The sequence below is a fragment of the Moschus berezovskii genome, chromosome 3, assembly GCF_049115385.1.
Source record: "Moschus berezovskii isolate FMDL1 chromosome 3, NW_MosBer_1.0, whole genome shotgun sequence".
In the NCBI taxonomy this organism is placed as follows: Eukaryota; Metazoa; Chordata; class Mammalia; order Artiodactyla; family Moschidae; genus Moschus; species Moschus berezovskii.
The window spans coordinates 72,592,568-72,608,593 of record NC_142462.1 but is presented as its reverse complement, the minus strand read 5'-3'; the positions used below and the strand labels follow the sequence as shown (position 1 = coordinate 72,608,593).

Genomic DNA, 16,026 nt, shown 5'->3' with positions numbered 1-16,026 from the left:
ATTGCAAGCAGATTTTTTACCATCTGAGCCACCAGGGAAGCCCTTAGTAAGGTATAATTGACATATAATATTGTAAGATATTTAAAGTGTAGATCATGGTGATTTGATATAGCACACATAGTTTAAGGATTCCCTTCATTTAAAACATGTCCATCAATTCACTTTTTTTTTTTTTTTTGGTGAGAATATCTAAATTCTACTCTCTTAACAAATTTTAATTCTACAGTATTGTTCTATACAGTGCTATTATCTGCATGTTTTACATTAGCTCCTCAGGCCTTATTCATTTCATATTTGAAAATTTGTACCCTTTTACCAACCTCTTTCTGTGTCCTCTAGCCCCAGTCCCTGGCAGCTACTTTTCTTCTAAAACCCTAAGACTATGGGTTTAATAATAATAGTTGACCAGGGCTCCCTGAGTTCTACAGGCCTCTGTTATGGGGGTGATGGCCAGTCCTGGTGCTGAGAGATTCCTTGGGCCCAGCAAAGGGACCACATTTCCCAAGCTCTGAAGACAAGAACTAAGATCCCAGAATATGGACTCTTTTTTTTTTTCTTTTTAACTCTACCTTCATTGGCCCAGCAGCTGCCAAGAACAAAGGCAGTGTCTCCTGATACCTGGCAAACAAATGCAGTATTGCCTCATGAATTGATTGTTTCTCTGAGGCAATTTGTATTTGGGAAGAAGCTTCTAGAACAAGTTGAAGGGCAGCTGCCTTTCTATGAGATTGGAGAGATTTCACAAAAGAATCTGGATGTCATGAAGGAGGCTAGGTTCACAGGAAGTGTTTGCTGAGATTACTAGGAAGCTGGAGAAACAGGAGAAGAAACGCTTGAAGAAGGAAAAGAGACCCCTGGCTGCAATTTCCCTGTGATATCTTCAGAAGACAGCAGTAGTTTTTCAAAGGGATGTGAGGAAACAAGTAGAAGACCCATGAAGAAGAAGAGGCAAAAGCCCCAGGAAGCTCCTCAGGAGAATGGAGTAGAAGACCCATCTGCCTCCTTTTCCAAACCATAGAAAAAGAAATCTTTTTCCCAAGGAGGAACTGGTGATCTTGAAGAGATCTTGAAGAGAGAGCTGGCAGTGGAAGTCTTCTCATGATTAGAAAACCTTTGCTCAAAGATGAGCGAACTGGTTAGTGACCCTTAAGAGTCAGGGAACAAGAGTGTCCCCAAGAAATAGAGGAAATTCTCTTCCAAGTAGAAGCCACTCAGCAGTGGACCTGAAGAGACAGCTGCCAGCAAGAGCAGTGGCTCCAAGAAAAAAAAAGCTCCGAAAGCCAGCCCAGGAAAATCAGAACGGACATTTCTCCAGTGGGACTTGAATGGCAGAGGTATTTCCCAATCCATCCCCTATAGCCCAATAAAAATAAAAAACAAATGAAAAAAACCTAAGGCTAGACACTTGAGACCAAAAGCTTTTGGTACACATTGTAAATTGTTTTATGTTGAGAGAGATGGCTCAAATGTACAGCTTTTCTCCGCTATGTGTAATATCTATGACAGTGTCAGATATTGTCATTTTTTTAAAATCTCCATTTAATAGGCAAAAGTGATGTGTGATATTTTCTTAATTTAAAAATAGTAGCAAAAAATTATTCATTGGGCAGTTGCTAGGTGCTCCCACCCAAGACTATGCTAAGGATTTAACCTTAACTTTCTCATTTCTCAAAGCAACCCTGTAAATTAGGTCGTTATTTTCATTTCAGGCAGAAGAAAATTTAGGCTTGATAAGATTAAGCAGTTTGCCCAACTGCTTTTTAACTTTGTTCATTTACTTAATGGTACAAATACTTCATTTTTTTTCTGATGTTAAATGTTTTGATCTCTTTTGTTATGGCTTCTGATCTTTGTATCTTTCTAATGAAAATCTTTCTTACACTGTGATTCTAAAATATTTTCATATGTTTTCTTAACTTTCTGGAATGTGTTTTTAGATATTATATGTAGTAGGGCTATAGTTTAATTTTCCCCCAAATGTGTATTCTGTTGTCCAAGGGCCGTTTATGGATATTCTTTGAAATGCTGACTTTCTTATATGCACATTACCCGTTTAGTCATTTATTTGCTCTTAGACTCTACTCCTTTCCCTTGATTTATGTCCATAAATAGTGTGTCTATAAAGAATGCCAATGATTTATTTGTCCATAAATAGTGTATCTATAAAAAATACAAATACTGTCTTAAAAATTAATGTATAGTAAGTTTTGATATGTGGGAAGAATAATCATTCTTTATTGGTCTTGTTTTTAAATATTTATAAGTTATTCTTGTTTTTTTTTTTGTTTCACTTTCCTTTTAGGCTTGAAAAATGGTTTATTGAGTTCCATGAAAAAAATCATGCTGGAATTTTGTCTGGCATTGCATCACATCTATGGATTATTTTAATGCATAACTGACATGTTTATATATTGATTCTTTCCATCCAGGAATATAATATGTCTTATTATTCATTTAGCTGTCCTTTTATGTTTTTTAGTAAAAATTTTAGTTTTTTCTGTGTTGATTGTTTACTTGTTGGTTATGTCTTCCCTCCCTCCATCCTTCTTTCACTTCCTTCTTTCCCTTCACTTATGTGCCAAGCACTGTAGCAACCATATGGTGGTAAGTATAGAGGTCTGTGTGGGCTTCACTGCTGGCTCAGTGGTAAAGGGAGAAGGCAATGGCAACCCGCTCCAGTACTCTTGTCTGGAAAATCCCGTGGACGGAGGAGCCTGGTAGGCTGCAGTCCATGGGGTCTTGAAGAGTCGGACATAACTGAGCGACTTCACTTTCACTTTTCACTTTCACGCATTGGAGAAGGAAACGGCAACCCGCTCCAGTGTTCTTACCTGGAGAATCCCAGGGATGGGGGAGCCTGGTGGGCTGCTGTCTATGGGGTCACACAGAGTCGGACACGACTGAAGTGACTTAGCAGCAGCAGCAGCAGTGGTAAAGAATCCACCTGCCATTGCAGGAGGTGTGGGTTTGATTCCTCGTCTGAGAAGATCCCCTGGAGAAGGAAATGGCAACCCACCCCAGTATTCTTGCCTGGAAAACCCCATAGACAGAGGAGCCTAGTGGGCTACCATCCACGGGGGTCACAGAGAGTTGAACACAACTTAGCAACTGAACAACAACGACAGTAGAGTTCTGTGGCCTCATTAAATTTGGAGAGGGAGACATGTATTAAGCTGATAATCATAGAAGTAGGTATAAAAGCACAAGTGCTGTGAAGGAAAAGGTGCCATGATGAAGAGGATATATTTTAGGTGTACATTGTTTAGTTCGGTCCTACTTAATTTGGCCTTCCTCCGGGAGCTGGTGATGGACAGGGAGGCCTGGCGTGCTGTGATTCATGGGGTTGCAAAGAGTCAGACACGACTGAGTGACTGAACTGAAGGAAGTTAAGATCTGAAAGTTGAGTTAGAGTCAGTGTGTTAGGAATTTAATTGCCTTGGTTGCTATTGTGAATGGAATCTTTGTAATAATATAATTAATTTTTTTTTTTTGGAGGAGATGGGAGGAAGTCTGGGAATTCAATGTTATGTTGACAGTTATTTTTCCTGCTCCACAAAAGATGATATTCTGCTCTGTTCTGGCAAACATTGATGTTAAGAGGTCATCTCTTAGTCTAGCTGTTATTCTTTTGCTAGTTTATCAGTCTTTTCTCTATTGCTTTTAAAACATTCCTTTTGTCTTTGGTGTTCTGCAGTTTCTCTGTCAGGCATCTAAGAGAGGATTTATTTTTACTTATCCTATTTGCAATTCATTTGTCTTAAACCTAGATCTTAGGATTGATGCTTTTCAACAATTCTGGAAAATCTTCAGCTGTTATTTCTTTGAATAGCCTCTTTCATATTCTCTCCATTGTCTCATAATGAAAATCCAATTAGATACATTAGACCATCTTACATTATTGTTCATGTCTCTTTCTCTCTCTCTCTCTCTTTGTTTTTTTGATATTTTTATTATTTTTCGCTGTGCTGGGTGTAGTAATTTTATTTTTTGTTGATAATTTCAGTGAATGAAGTCTTTGCAGTTCCGATTCTGCTTTCTAGTATTTTTGCTGTCTCTTGCTCATATTGCCTCCTGTTCCTTGTACATTGGGATTTTTGCCTGTGATGTCATATTCTTGGAACTCTATCCATGGGAATCATTGGTGTGTTCCTTCAAAGATTTGAGTTTTCTTTTGTCAGCGGCTTGCTGGTGCTTCTCACCCAGGATCACTTTATACTGACTTCACAGATTGAGACTTCTTGGGCAAGTCAATAGAGTGAATTTGGTCTGAAAACACACATTAAGATCAGCTTGGGGTTTGTGAATTCTTAGGAGAGAATGTTCTCCTTCATCTTGTTCCAAGTTTTGAGATATGCATTTTGCTTTCTCTTGGTCATGTGAGTGTGTGTGTGTGTGGAGGGGGTGATGCTATTTCTAAGTTCTCCTTACTGTAAGAGTAAAGCCCTTTGTGGTCTTAGCTTTTTACTAGGGGGAGAAAGATAATATACAGACTTCAATTGGATTTCCTACATAGAGTGGGCCCCACTATTTTTCTTCTTTACCACATGACATTTTGAGACTATGAAAACTGATGCTGAGGGTATATGGTTTAGGAGAATGCCCCAGGGGCTCGGTTTACCTTTATGATTCTCACTTTCACTTAGTGTTTGGCTCCTGAATTTTATTTACCATTTTTAAGGGGAGGCAGCATATTGATATACTCAAAAATACCGCTTTTAACAAACATTTTACTCTGTAATTTTATTGGGAGAATGAGGGCTTTATCTGCTGTTCTCTCTACTTATTTTATAATTTGTTTAGTTTTATTTGCCTCTTCAAGCCATCCTTTTAGAAATAAGACAAGAATAAATAAATTACAGTGAGAAATTCACCGAGAGGCTATTTTAAGTTTTGTCTGCCAAAGTGAAATCTTTAACATTTTATATTTAAACCTGATGTTATTTATCAGCATGTGCATGTGTGTGTGCTCAGTTGTGTCTAACTCTTTGTGACCTCATGGACTGTAGCCCTCCAGGCTCCTCTGCCCATGGAATTTTCCAGGCAAGGATACTCTAGCGGGTTGCCATTTCTTAGTCCAGGGGATCTTCCTGACTCAGGGATTGAACCTGAGTCTCCTGAGTCTCCTGCATTGGCAGGCAGATTCTTTACCACTGTGCCACCCGGGAAGCCCTATTTATAAGCACCCTGATAGTATTTGTGATGTTCGGCTATGTTAAATTTGAAATCAGAAAAGAATTTGGAGATTGTGTCATTCGAGTATCTATTTTATGCATAGTTTTCAGTCGGAGAAGCAGACTAAGAATTAGACTTGAATTCTGACTTGGCTGCTTACTGGTTGTGTGTCCTTAACAAACCATCGAACCTTCCTGAGCCTTAGGTCTCTCTGCAATCGAATAAGAATGTAGTTCTTGATTTTCCCAAGTTACACAATAGTTGCTAGAGATGGATGTGTTAATAATATATGGGCCAGTGCTTGTAACCTGCTATTGTTAATTTTGAATTCTTTGATTTACTTCTATTAATCTCATGAGATTTCTATGAGAGAAGGTTGTCACTGCATTCAGAAATTGTTACTTTTGTTCTATGCAATCTCTTGAAACCCACCTCAGTTCTTTAGCTTCTTTAATTTCCTCTTTGTATGACATTCTAGCTCAGTTAACCCTTAGAGCATAGAGTAGACACCAAGAAATTTGAAAGCGAGCTTAGAAAGATCTATTGAAATACAGATGGAGTGTTGCCTAGTTATACATGTCTTTCACATTTATGTCAGATGGAGATATATTTCAGTGTTTTAGGATATAAAGTAAAACTAGTCTTTGATAGAGAATAGTAAACACCCATGTGATATCCAGTTAGTGGCAAAATTTTTGAAAAGTTGATTGCCGTTTGATAGGATTAGATTCTTTGTCTGTTTGTCAGCAGAGGGAGCCTTTGCCTCACTTTTTGATTCCAGAAACCCAATAGTGGTAAGTTTGTAAAGAACCAATGTATTATGTATGGAAAATGCTTGTTTCCTTATCTAACCTAGGTCTCAAGAGGTTTTAAACCAGTTTTTCCTTTCTTCTTATAAAGCAAAAACTTTTGTGCTTGTTTTCTGATTTTTTTTTTTTAAATTATTACTAGTGGTATGTAAGTGTTAGTATGGGGAGTTCTTTAAAAGTGGTTCAGCCCTCTTACACTGTTGGTGGGAATGCAAACTAGTACAGCCACTATGGAGAACAGTGTGGAGATTCCTCAAAAAACTGGAAATAGAACTGCCATATGATCCAGCAATCGCACTCCTGGGCATACACACCGAGGAAACCAGAATTGAAAGAGACACACGTACTCCAATGTTCATTGCAGCACTGTTGATAATAGTGAGGACATGGAAGCAACCTAAATGTCCATCTGCAGACGAATGGATAAGAAAGCTTTGGTACATATACACAATGGAGTATTACTCAGCCATTAAAAAGAATGCATTTGAACCAGTTCTAATGAGGTGGATGAAACTAGAGCCTATTATACAGAGTGAAGTAAGCCAGAAAGAAAAACACCAATACAATATACTAACGCATATATATGGAATTTAGAAAGATGCAAATGATAACCCTGTATACGAGACAGCAAAAGAGACACAGGTGTGTAAAACAGTCTTTGGGACTCTGTGGGAGAGGGTGAGGGTGGGATGGTTTGGGAGAATGGCATTGAAACGTATATTATCATATGTGAAACGAATTGCCAGTTCAGGGTCAATGCATGTTACAGGATGCTCGGGGCTGGTATGTGGGGATGATCCAGAGGGAGGAGAAGGGGAGGACGGAGGTGGGAGGGGCGTTCTGGAGGGGGAACTCATGTACACCCAGGGCGGATTCATGTCAATGTATGGCAAAACCAACCAATATAATATTGTAAAATAATTAGCCTCCAATAAAAATTAAAAAAAAAAAAAGTGGTTTAGGCTGGGATAAGCTAATGGCTCTTAAATGCTATGCCCCATTAAAGTTTCAAATGGTCTTAGGGTAATGAAGAAAAATTAAATAATGTAGTAAATTTTTCATAAAGCTAAAATTTGTTCAATTAAAGGGCTATACTTAGTACTGACATTTTCTACTTTGTACTTATTTATTTTACATTGTCTGTATAGATAATGTTGGTGATGATAGTCTTTATTTTTTTTTTTTAAATCTCTTTATCGGACATTTTACAACCTATGATATTCCCCATTAGTTTCTGAAATTTTATACATCAGTGAGGTTCAAGAGCCTGGGATCACTGCTTTAGCAAGGACTTTAGTAAATAAAGATTGGAATCTGAACTGAACCATTTTCAACATCCTGGTTACTTTTGGTTCTAACTTTTCCCTGAGATGTTTACTTCCCTTTTACACTTAAGGAGAGAGACTTAATGACTAAATTACTGTATCTGATATTCAAGATATAAGTGTAGGTACTAGGAATAGTTGGTTTATTTTATTTTAAGTGTGCTAAATTTGGAGTTAAGATTGGCATACATTCCTACCATGTTCCAGGTCCTAAACTGGGTAGTTTGCATATGTTCCTTCTTTAGTTTTTATAGCAACCCAGTGGGGTGTAGAAATTGTGATAAGGTTTATTTTGCATGTGAAGAAACAGAGAAATTAAAGTAGCCAAAGTTACATATCTAGAATGTGTCAGAGCAGGGTTTAGAACATGACCATGTGGTCTTTTTGATTCAAAATCATTGCTCTTTCCACTATGTATTTTCCACTACTTTGTACTATATTTGTTACTTTCCCCATTTTAATCAGTTTGTTCTTTTATGATATACCATCTTGATCTACGGAGAAGGCAATGGCACCCCACTCCAGTACTCTTGCCTGGAAAATCCCATGGACCGGAGGAGCCTGGTAGGCTGCAGTACATGAGGTGGCTAAGAGTTGGATACGACTGAGCGACTTCACTTTCACTGTTCACTTTCATGCATTGGAGGAGGAAATGGCAACTCACTCCAGTGTTCTTGCCTGGAGAATCCCAGGGATGGGGGAGCCTGGTAGGAGGCCAGGGTCACACAGAGTCGGACACTACTGAAGTGACTTAGTAGCAGCAGCATCTTGCTCTAAGAACAAGAAATACTTGAAGAGTATCCTATTTAATGGGGCTTCCCAGGTGGCTCAGATGGTAAAGAATCTACCTGCAACTCAGGAGACCTGGGTTCGATTTCTGGGTCAGGAAGATCCTCTGGAGGAGGGCATGGCAACCCACTCCAGTATTCTTGCCTGCCTGGAGAATCCCCATGGACAGAGGAACCTGGCAGGCTACAGTCCATGGGTTGCAAAATGTTGGACATGACTGAGTAACTAAGCAGCAGCAGCAGCCCAGATGGCTCAGTGGTAAAGAATCCGCTTGTAATGCAGGAGACATGAGTTTGATCCTTGGGTTGGAAAGATTCCTTGAAGAAGGAAATGGCAACCTGCTGTAATATTTTTGCCTGGGAAATCCTATGGACAGAGGAATCTGGTGGGCTACAGTCCACGTGGTCACAAAGAGTCAGACATGACTGAATGACTGAGCAAGCATGCATCCTATTTAGTACCCCTTTTTGGGGTACTTTTCCTATGGTAATAATTGTTTGTTTCATATTACCCAGAGAAAGACTTTGTTCGGTGCTCTAATAATTACTAAAGCTTTTAGGCTTAATCTGTGTATGGTTTTGAAGTTAGAATTTTATAAAATACTGATGGATTTAAAGATCATTTTATTTCTTCTGTATTCTCTTTGGGATGCCACAGTTTATTCTTTATGGTTAAGTGATTTCCCTTCCCATGCATATATTTTCCTTTTTGCTGTCCTCCCCCACCCCACCTTTATCTCTTGTGTCTTTCTATTAGGTTTTTATCTTTCTTAAAAGCATTGTTATCCTTAATCTTTTTCCTCTCTGCTTAGTATTTCCTAGTGTCTCTAATTTTGTGCATATAGTGAATACTTTGTCTTTTGACATAGTAGTAAGCTCTGAAATAATTTAGAATTTAGTTCCTTAAGTGTCATGTGTTAAAACTAATCGTTTCAGGGCCTTTTTCATACCACATTTACTTTGCTGCTATTCATTCATTCAACGAATGTTTATTGACTTCTGCTATGTACTGGGGACTATTTGGGGTAGAAAGATGTGGTGAATAAAGCATAATTTCAGATCTCATGGGGCTTTCATGTGAATATGACAATATTGTAAAATATCCTGGCCTACTTGATGATCATTAGCATCCTGTATCTAGTACTACAGTTTGACATGGTTTTCTACTTTCATGAGGATTCAGTTGACTTGAACAGGTGTTTTTGAGTACTGACATATAAGGGACTATACTCAATACTGTGAGCTAGACAATGAAAACAAAATTGACTCACCTTCAAGGCTTTTATTATTCATTTATGGAAGTTGAGGAGGGGAGAGAGGGGTGCCAAATTTAGCTGTATCGCCAGGAATAATGTATTGTCAGTACTAATAGGCAGTGATGCAGAATGTACTAAAAAAGAACAGAGGGAGAATGGATTATTTATGCCTGAAGGGGATTGGAGAAAGCTTCAAAGTTGTGGAGTTGGATCCGGGGGATGGAGGACATCTAGAAGCATTTTATGAGGTTAAGATGGGGAATGGTACCTCAGGGGCATTGAACTTACAGTAACAAACACATAAGGGCCTTTGGACAAGGTTATGTTACCTGAGAACCACGTGTTACCTGAAGTATTTGGTGGTTGGGATTGGATGAGAGGGAATAGTTAGAGTTCATTTAGCAGATATATTGAAGAGTTCTTTGGATATCCTACTTATTAATTTCTACTTATTTCTGAAGATACTGGTGTACTTTTGAATTTTTTGAGTTGATTGATAACATGATTGCATCTGTATATTAAGATGATTACTTTGGTGTATTTGTTTTTATGACTTTAATTCAAGATATGATATTTTAACTGCTTCTTTTTGGAGAATCCAAGGACATTTAATAGACCAAACACTGGTTAAGTGGCATATCGAACCTTGTGATAAGAATTGACAGTTCAGGAAATTTAAAGTCCTGTTGTCATTATCCCCAATTCATTTTGATTTGCCTTTTAAATTGTATGAGTTTAGGTGAAGTTGAACCTCAGCTAAGAATCTCCTGGCATTATTTTTTTCACAACCTAATTTAATTGGCTATAATGAATTCAGGGATGTAGACTTTTAATACACTGATGATTTTAGGATTGAGAGTTAACAATATACAAAAAGCAAATATTTAGATTTTGGAGTTATTCCTTTATGGGACTGATAATATTTGCAAATAAAGAAGTATTTATAAAAAATACTTTTTTTCTTTTTAGAATATTTTTGGGGCAGGAGTTTTCTGGATTTCTTATCATGGTTAGTTATTACCTTGAGAAATTTATCTCACTTTCAAACCAGTTATTAAAAAAAAAGGATCCCTGACCCTCACTGTTTAAGAATTTTCCTTTTGGATGAGAGAGAAGAAAGGAATCTTAATAAATAATGGGCTCTGCTGTATGATATCATCTATCTTGTCTTTCTTATGTCATCCTGCAAAAAGCATCAATAAAAGAGAGGCAGGGTGGGGTTCGGGGAAGAATTTGGGTATGTGTGTGTTGGGGGAGGGAACAGAGGCAGGGACAGCTCAATGACAGAGAGGGCTTTCAGACACACTCATAATGTACTTCTTTAGAGATTTCAATAGTGACCATGTTAGAGAAATTGCCGTTTTGAGGAAAGTAAGCTTAAAATAGAAAATCATGTTGGATAGACAGAAACGCACACAGACCTAGGTTTTGAGGGATTTTCCATAGTTCTTGAAGTCTTAAAAAACCCTTTGCTTTGGCAGAAAGGGTGAATTTCTGATTTGGTGTGTGCTCCTTCCCACATTAAATTTTATCCTTTTTGGTCTGAAGGATTTTTTTCCTCCTAATTTTAAATTCAGTTCAGATCAGTTGCTCAGTCGTGTCAGACTCTTTGCAACCCCATGAATCACAGCACGCCAGGCCTCTCTGCCCATCACCAACTCCCAGAGTTCACTCAAACTCATGTCCATCGAGTCAGTGATGCCATCCATCCATCTCATTCTCTGTCGTCCCCTTCTCCTCCCGCCCCCAACCTTTCCCAGCATCAGAGTCTTTTCCAGTGAGTCAACTCGTCGCATGAGGTGGCCAAAGTATTGGAGTTTCAGCTTTAGCATCAGTCCTTCCAATGAACACCCAGGATTGATCACATAATTTGGTCTGTAAGAAACTAGTAATCCAGTAACATTAATTACTTACCATTTATTGAAAGCTTACCAGGTACCAGCCAGTATTTTTTTTGTGTGTTTTATCCTGACTATAGCATCATACAGTCTTCTCCTATACAACTGCTGTGCAGACGAGGAAACCTGCTAGAGCTTTCAGGGCTGAAATAAGTTTGTGGCCAATCTGGGCTTCAGTTGTGGCTTTGCCATCACTTCTGATGAGAATGCCTGCCATCTTCATCACTAGTGTCTCCCACCACTCAATACCCTCCCTCAGCGTTTACTGGTCTTATTCCTCTTTAAACATGGCTCTCTTTTAATCCTGTAATCCAGGACTTTGAATGGTGTGCTTTCTGCTTTTGCTTTCCTGAATGTCTGGCAAACTCTTTCTCAGCCTGCAAAACCCAAGTGTTATTTCTGTTCTGAAGCTTTTAATTTTTCCAGATACTATTAATCATACTTCTGTACATAATCTTTTAAATTATTTTAGTGTGCCTCTGTTCTCACATTGTTGTAACTCCCATATTCTGAGAGTAGCAACTGCCTCTCCTAGCACATGCTAGGTACAGTGAATGTTTGTGGAATTTGTTGAAAGAATGTGAATTCTGGAAAGTATTATCAAACCTTTCATGATCATTGCTTCTGACAATGTAATTCACCCAATATTTTGTGGATGCAAGTGATAATACAGTGTTTAGGACCTCCTTTTAAACTCTCACACTGCATTCATATTGAATCTGTCACATGTAATGCTAATTTAATGAATGGTTGTAATTTCTTTATAATATGTTATTAACCTTGTTCACAGTTTGGGAGGGGTGGAAATTGTGATAAATAACTTGGTGGAACACACACTAGTGGTCTTTGTAAGCCTATTAAAGTTCCTATTAAAAAGAGACACATTAAAATGTCAAAAGGCAAGTTTATAGGAAGAGTTAGTATGTAGTCCCAATTTTTATTTTTTTGAATCTTAAAGTAATTACTCTTCATGAAGTTATTTATTGGGGTAACACTTGAATAATAGTTGAGAATTTGTATAATTTTTCCCTGATACATACTTAAAAATGTTAGCCATTTAGCTCAACACATGTGTCCTATTTGTTGATTTCCCCTGTTTTCTTAGGGGTTTAAGAAATTATATTTAATGGCAAATTTACAATCTTGCAGGCTGTAGAAATCCACCTACCATTTGTTTTTAAGTCAGTATTTGTTGAAATCCTACTTTGAACATTTTTCCATCCTTGCTCATAGCAAACATGTTGTATCATTTTTGAGTTAAGTTTGCATAATGATTAATAAGTTAGCGTTTCAGTTTTTCTGTAACAACAACAAAACCTTTTTCCGTGCATGCATAAGGCAAGCGAGCGGAAGTTCCACAGACTTTTGGACTCTTCTGTTCGTTTGCATCAGTCTCTTGATGTTTCCTGTCTGCCTTTTGGACTACCTATACAGCTGTTTTTCATGTGTTTTTCAGACTTGGAGAAGGACCAAGTATTTTTGACAGCTGCATGCTGAACTGCAATACACGCTTGGCCACAGGTCACGTTTGCATTTCTTCACTTGTATTTTTCCTCAGTGTGTAAAAGAATTATGAGCGTAGAGAGATTCAGAAAGCATGTAGCACGCTGAGTAATGGTAGTCTCCTTTCATGTATGCCCTTCCACTTACTCTGCTACATAGATTCCACAGGAAGAAAAAGACAGCAGAAAAATGGAGGAATGGTATTCAGAACTGCCCTCTATGGGCCCCTTGTTGCTGTAATAATGAATGATGGAAAATGCTCTGGGTCACGCATGGTGGAAGGAACTGAGATGGGTGCATGCACACATAGACACACACGCGCGCACACACACACACACACACACACACACACACAGGGCTACACACCATTTTAGTGAATGGGCTATAATTTAGTAAAATTATAACTGTTAAACTAGCAGTCAATTCAACATGTAATTGATTACCGGTTTATGCATCATGTTAAAGCTTTTTTGACTGTATGATATTTTATCACCAGGAAATGGGATACACTTTTTAATAAATATTCATTTCATGAAGTTGCCATAATGGAACTTTCTTGCTTTCACTCACCCATCCCCACAGTCACAAAATTTTTTCTTTGTCTTTGGAAGTGAAAAATACTGATTTACAAAATTCTTTCAAAATGATTTTGCTAGGTCTTTTGTCAGTTTATCCCTAGATCTTGCAATTAGCATTTCAAATCACAGTGCTTATTTTTCTCTCATCATGGTTAAGATTAATGAGATAAACATTAGATTTTAAATTCTGATGAAATCTCCAAACCTTCCTAATTATTTCAACTTTAAAAGATATTTCCCTTGTATTGTTTAGTGATGCTTTTTGAGGAAGCATCACTTAGGTATTGTCATCTTTTCAATCTGTTGCTTTTACGTTTCATGCCCTATTGGTAAAACTTGATCCATTTCATTATATCAAATCTAGCTGCCTCTGTATCTTTTCCTAATATGTTCTTTTTTCTCTTGCAGAAATTTCCTCTGCTTTTCCGTTTGATTCCTTTTCATTCTACTTGTCCTTCTCAGTCTAGGCATTCTCAGTTGAGAGGTAGGATACATCCTACCTCTATCAGGAAATCTTTCACAGGAAACTCATCATAATGAAGTTCTTTGGTTTTCTATAGTACTTAGTCTGTTTCACATCATTTAGATTGTATTTGTTAGCATACATTATTTTTAAAAATGGATCTAGTGTGCTATAATGGAGTCAGATTCTGGTTGAGTATTGTCATTTTTTAATTCTTTGGCATTAGATGAATTATTTAAGCTCTGTGGTTTTCAGTCTTCTCATGTGTAAAATGAGACTATTGTTAGTAAAGAATGTAGCTATATGCTGGGTAAATGTTTAACACGAAGGTGGGAATATAACAGGTGCTCAGTAAACGACAGTAGTAATTTGCTGTACTGTGTTTCTTACAGCTCCTAATATAATACTGAGCATGTGGTAAAGGCTGAGTATGGTTCATGGCTAGGTCATTTAAATAGCTCCTGAAATCCCATTGCTTTTATGAAGGCTTCCTGTTGGCTGCTGTATTAGAACTACAAAACTTTCATGGCTTCTCTAGACCTTTCTTTTCCCATTATCTGTAAGGGGAGCCTTTGGTATGTTTTCTGAAGTGACTTCCAAAACAGTGATTTGAAGGAATTATTTATTTATTTTTGAGTAATGTTTTGGATTGATCCCTACATTTTTCTAAACGTCAGTGGCCAGGATTGTAATAAATAAAGCATTTTCATGTACTTAAAATGCAGTATGTGAAACACATAGAATAGAGTCTCAGCCAATCTGAGCTGCAGATGAATAAATTATTCTGCCTAGCTTACTTCAGCTTCAGTTCAGTTCAGTTCAGTTCAGTTCAGTCGCTCAGTCGTGTCCGACTCTCTGCGACCCCATGAATCACAGCACGCCAGGCCTCCCTGTCCATCACCAACTCCCGGAGTACACTCAAACTCATGTCCACAGAGTCGGTGATGCCATCCAGCCATCTCATTCTCCATCGTCCCCTTCTCCTCCCGCCCCCAACCTTTCCCAGCATCAGAGTCTTTTCCAGTGAGTCAACTCGTCGCATGAGGTGGCCAAAGTGTTTATTAATGTATCTCCTATCTGCCAGGCATTTTCAAATTGTTGGATTTACAAAGATGAATAAGATTTACCTTCCTGCCTTTGAGTTTAACCTAGAGTTAATGAGAGACACAAAAATAGATCATTTCAGTCAGTCACTCATCTCAGTTGTGAGATGAAGGTAAGGGTGGGGCTCTCTGGGATCACAGTTGGAGGGTAATTGAAGGGAGAGAGAAGGTTTCTGGGAAGACACAAGCTTCAGCCTGTGATATCTCTCAGAGGACAAATGGGTTGATCCACTTGGCTCAGGGACAGAGACCCAACTCAGCTTCAATATTCATGAGAATTTATTACCTGTAAAGTTCATGAATAGGTTTGGCTCCAAGTGAGACTTGATGCATTAGCTCAAACAGTTAAAAGCTGATCTCTTAACTGCACCCTTGTAAAAGTCAAATGGCTTCTGTGATTCCAGACTTTATCCGCCTCACATGTGACTCCCTGTGGGGAAGAGTCGGGTTTTCTTTAGTTTCATCTCAGTTTAGGGATTTAGTTTCTTTCATTGACTGTAAATTATAACCATCCTTTAACCAATCACTGTGACTAGTGGGATACCAATTAGTTTACATAAGTCAGGGCCTACCTATCCTCAAGTTTAGAATGAAGTCAGTCTCATTCAAGATTTGTGGCTAAAGATGGGAGGAGAGGGGAATGGATGACCAGGATGCATCCAGTATATATTCACTATCCCAGTGGAAGAAAATTTTGAGAGTTTTTTTTTTTTTGAAAGGTAATAATGTAAGCAAAAACAAGGAAGTGTGTACCATCATGATGTGCGTGGGAGACAGCAAGTATTTAAATATAACACAGCACGTAGTGTGAGACTTAGAGAATAATTATAAAAATAATAATGTGATGCAGTATTTAACCCCCGCTAGATCTTCTGGTTTTCATACATTGCTTAATTTAATTCTCACAACACCTAACTAGGTAGGTACATCATCTTATAGATAAGTACTGTGTACTAGGTAGGTGCATCATCTTTTAGCTAAGGAATTTGAGCCCAGAGGAACAGCTAATAATTGGTTGAGCTGTACTAAACTCAGATTATCTGACTCTAGAGGCAGCCCATGTGGACATGACAGTATAGTACTTTCCACTATATTGCTAGATTTTCAGCACAAAGGACTTCATATATCATG

General features: G+C 38.1%; 1 protein-coding gene and 1 non-coding gene across 4 annotated transcripts in view; both read left to right on the top strand.

Annotated features, from left to right (window-relative positions):
- Window positions 1-16,026, top strand: part of BBS9 (Bardet-Biedl syndrome 9) — a 491,843-nt gene that overhangs the window by 100,821 nt on the left and 374,996 nt on the right. The window lies entirely within an intron of this gene.
- LOC129552859 (small nucleolar RNA SNORD86) lies at window positions 391-472 on the top strand. Its single transcript, XR_008685344.1, has one exon. It is a non-coding gene; the product is annotated as a small nucleolar RNA SNORD86 (small nucleolar RNA).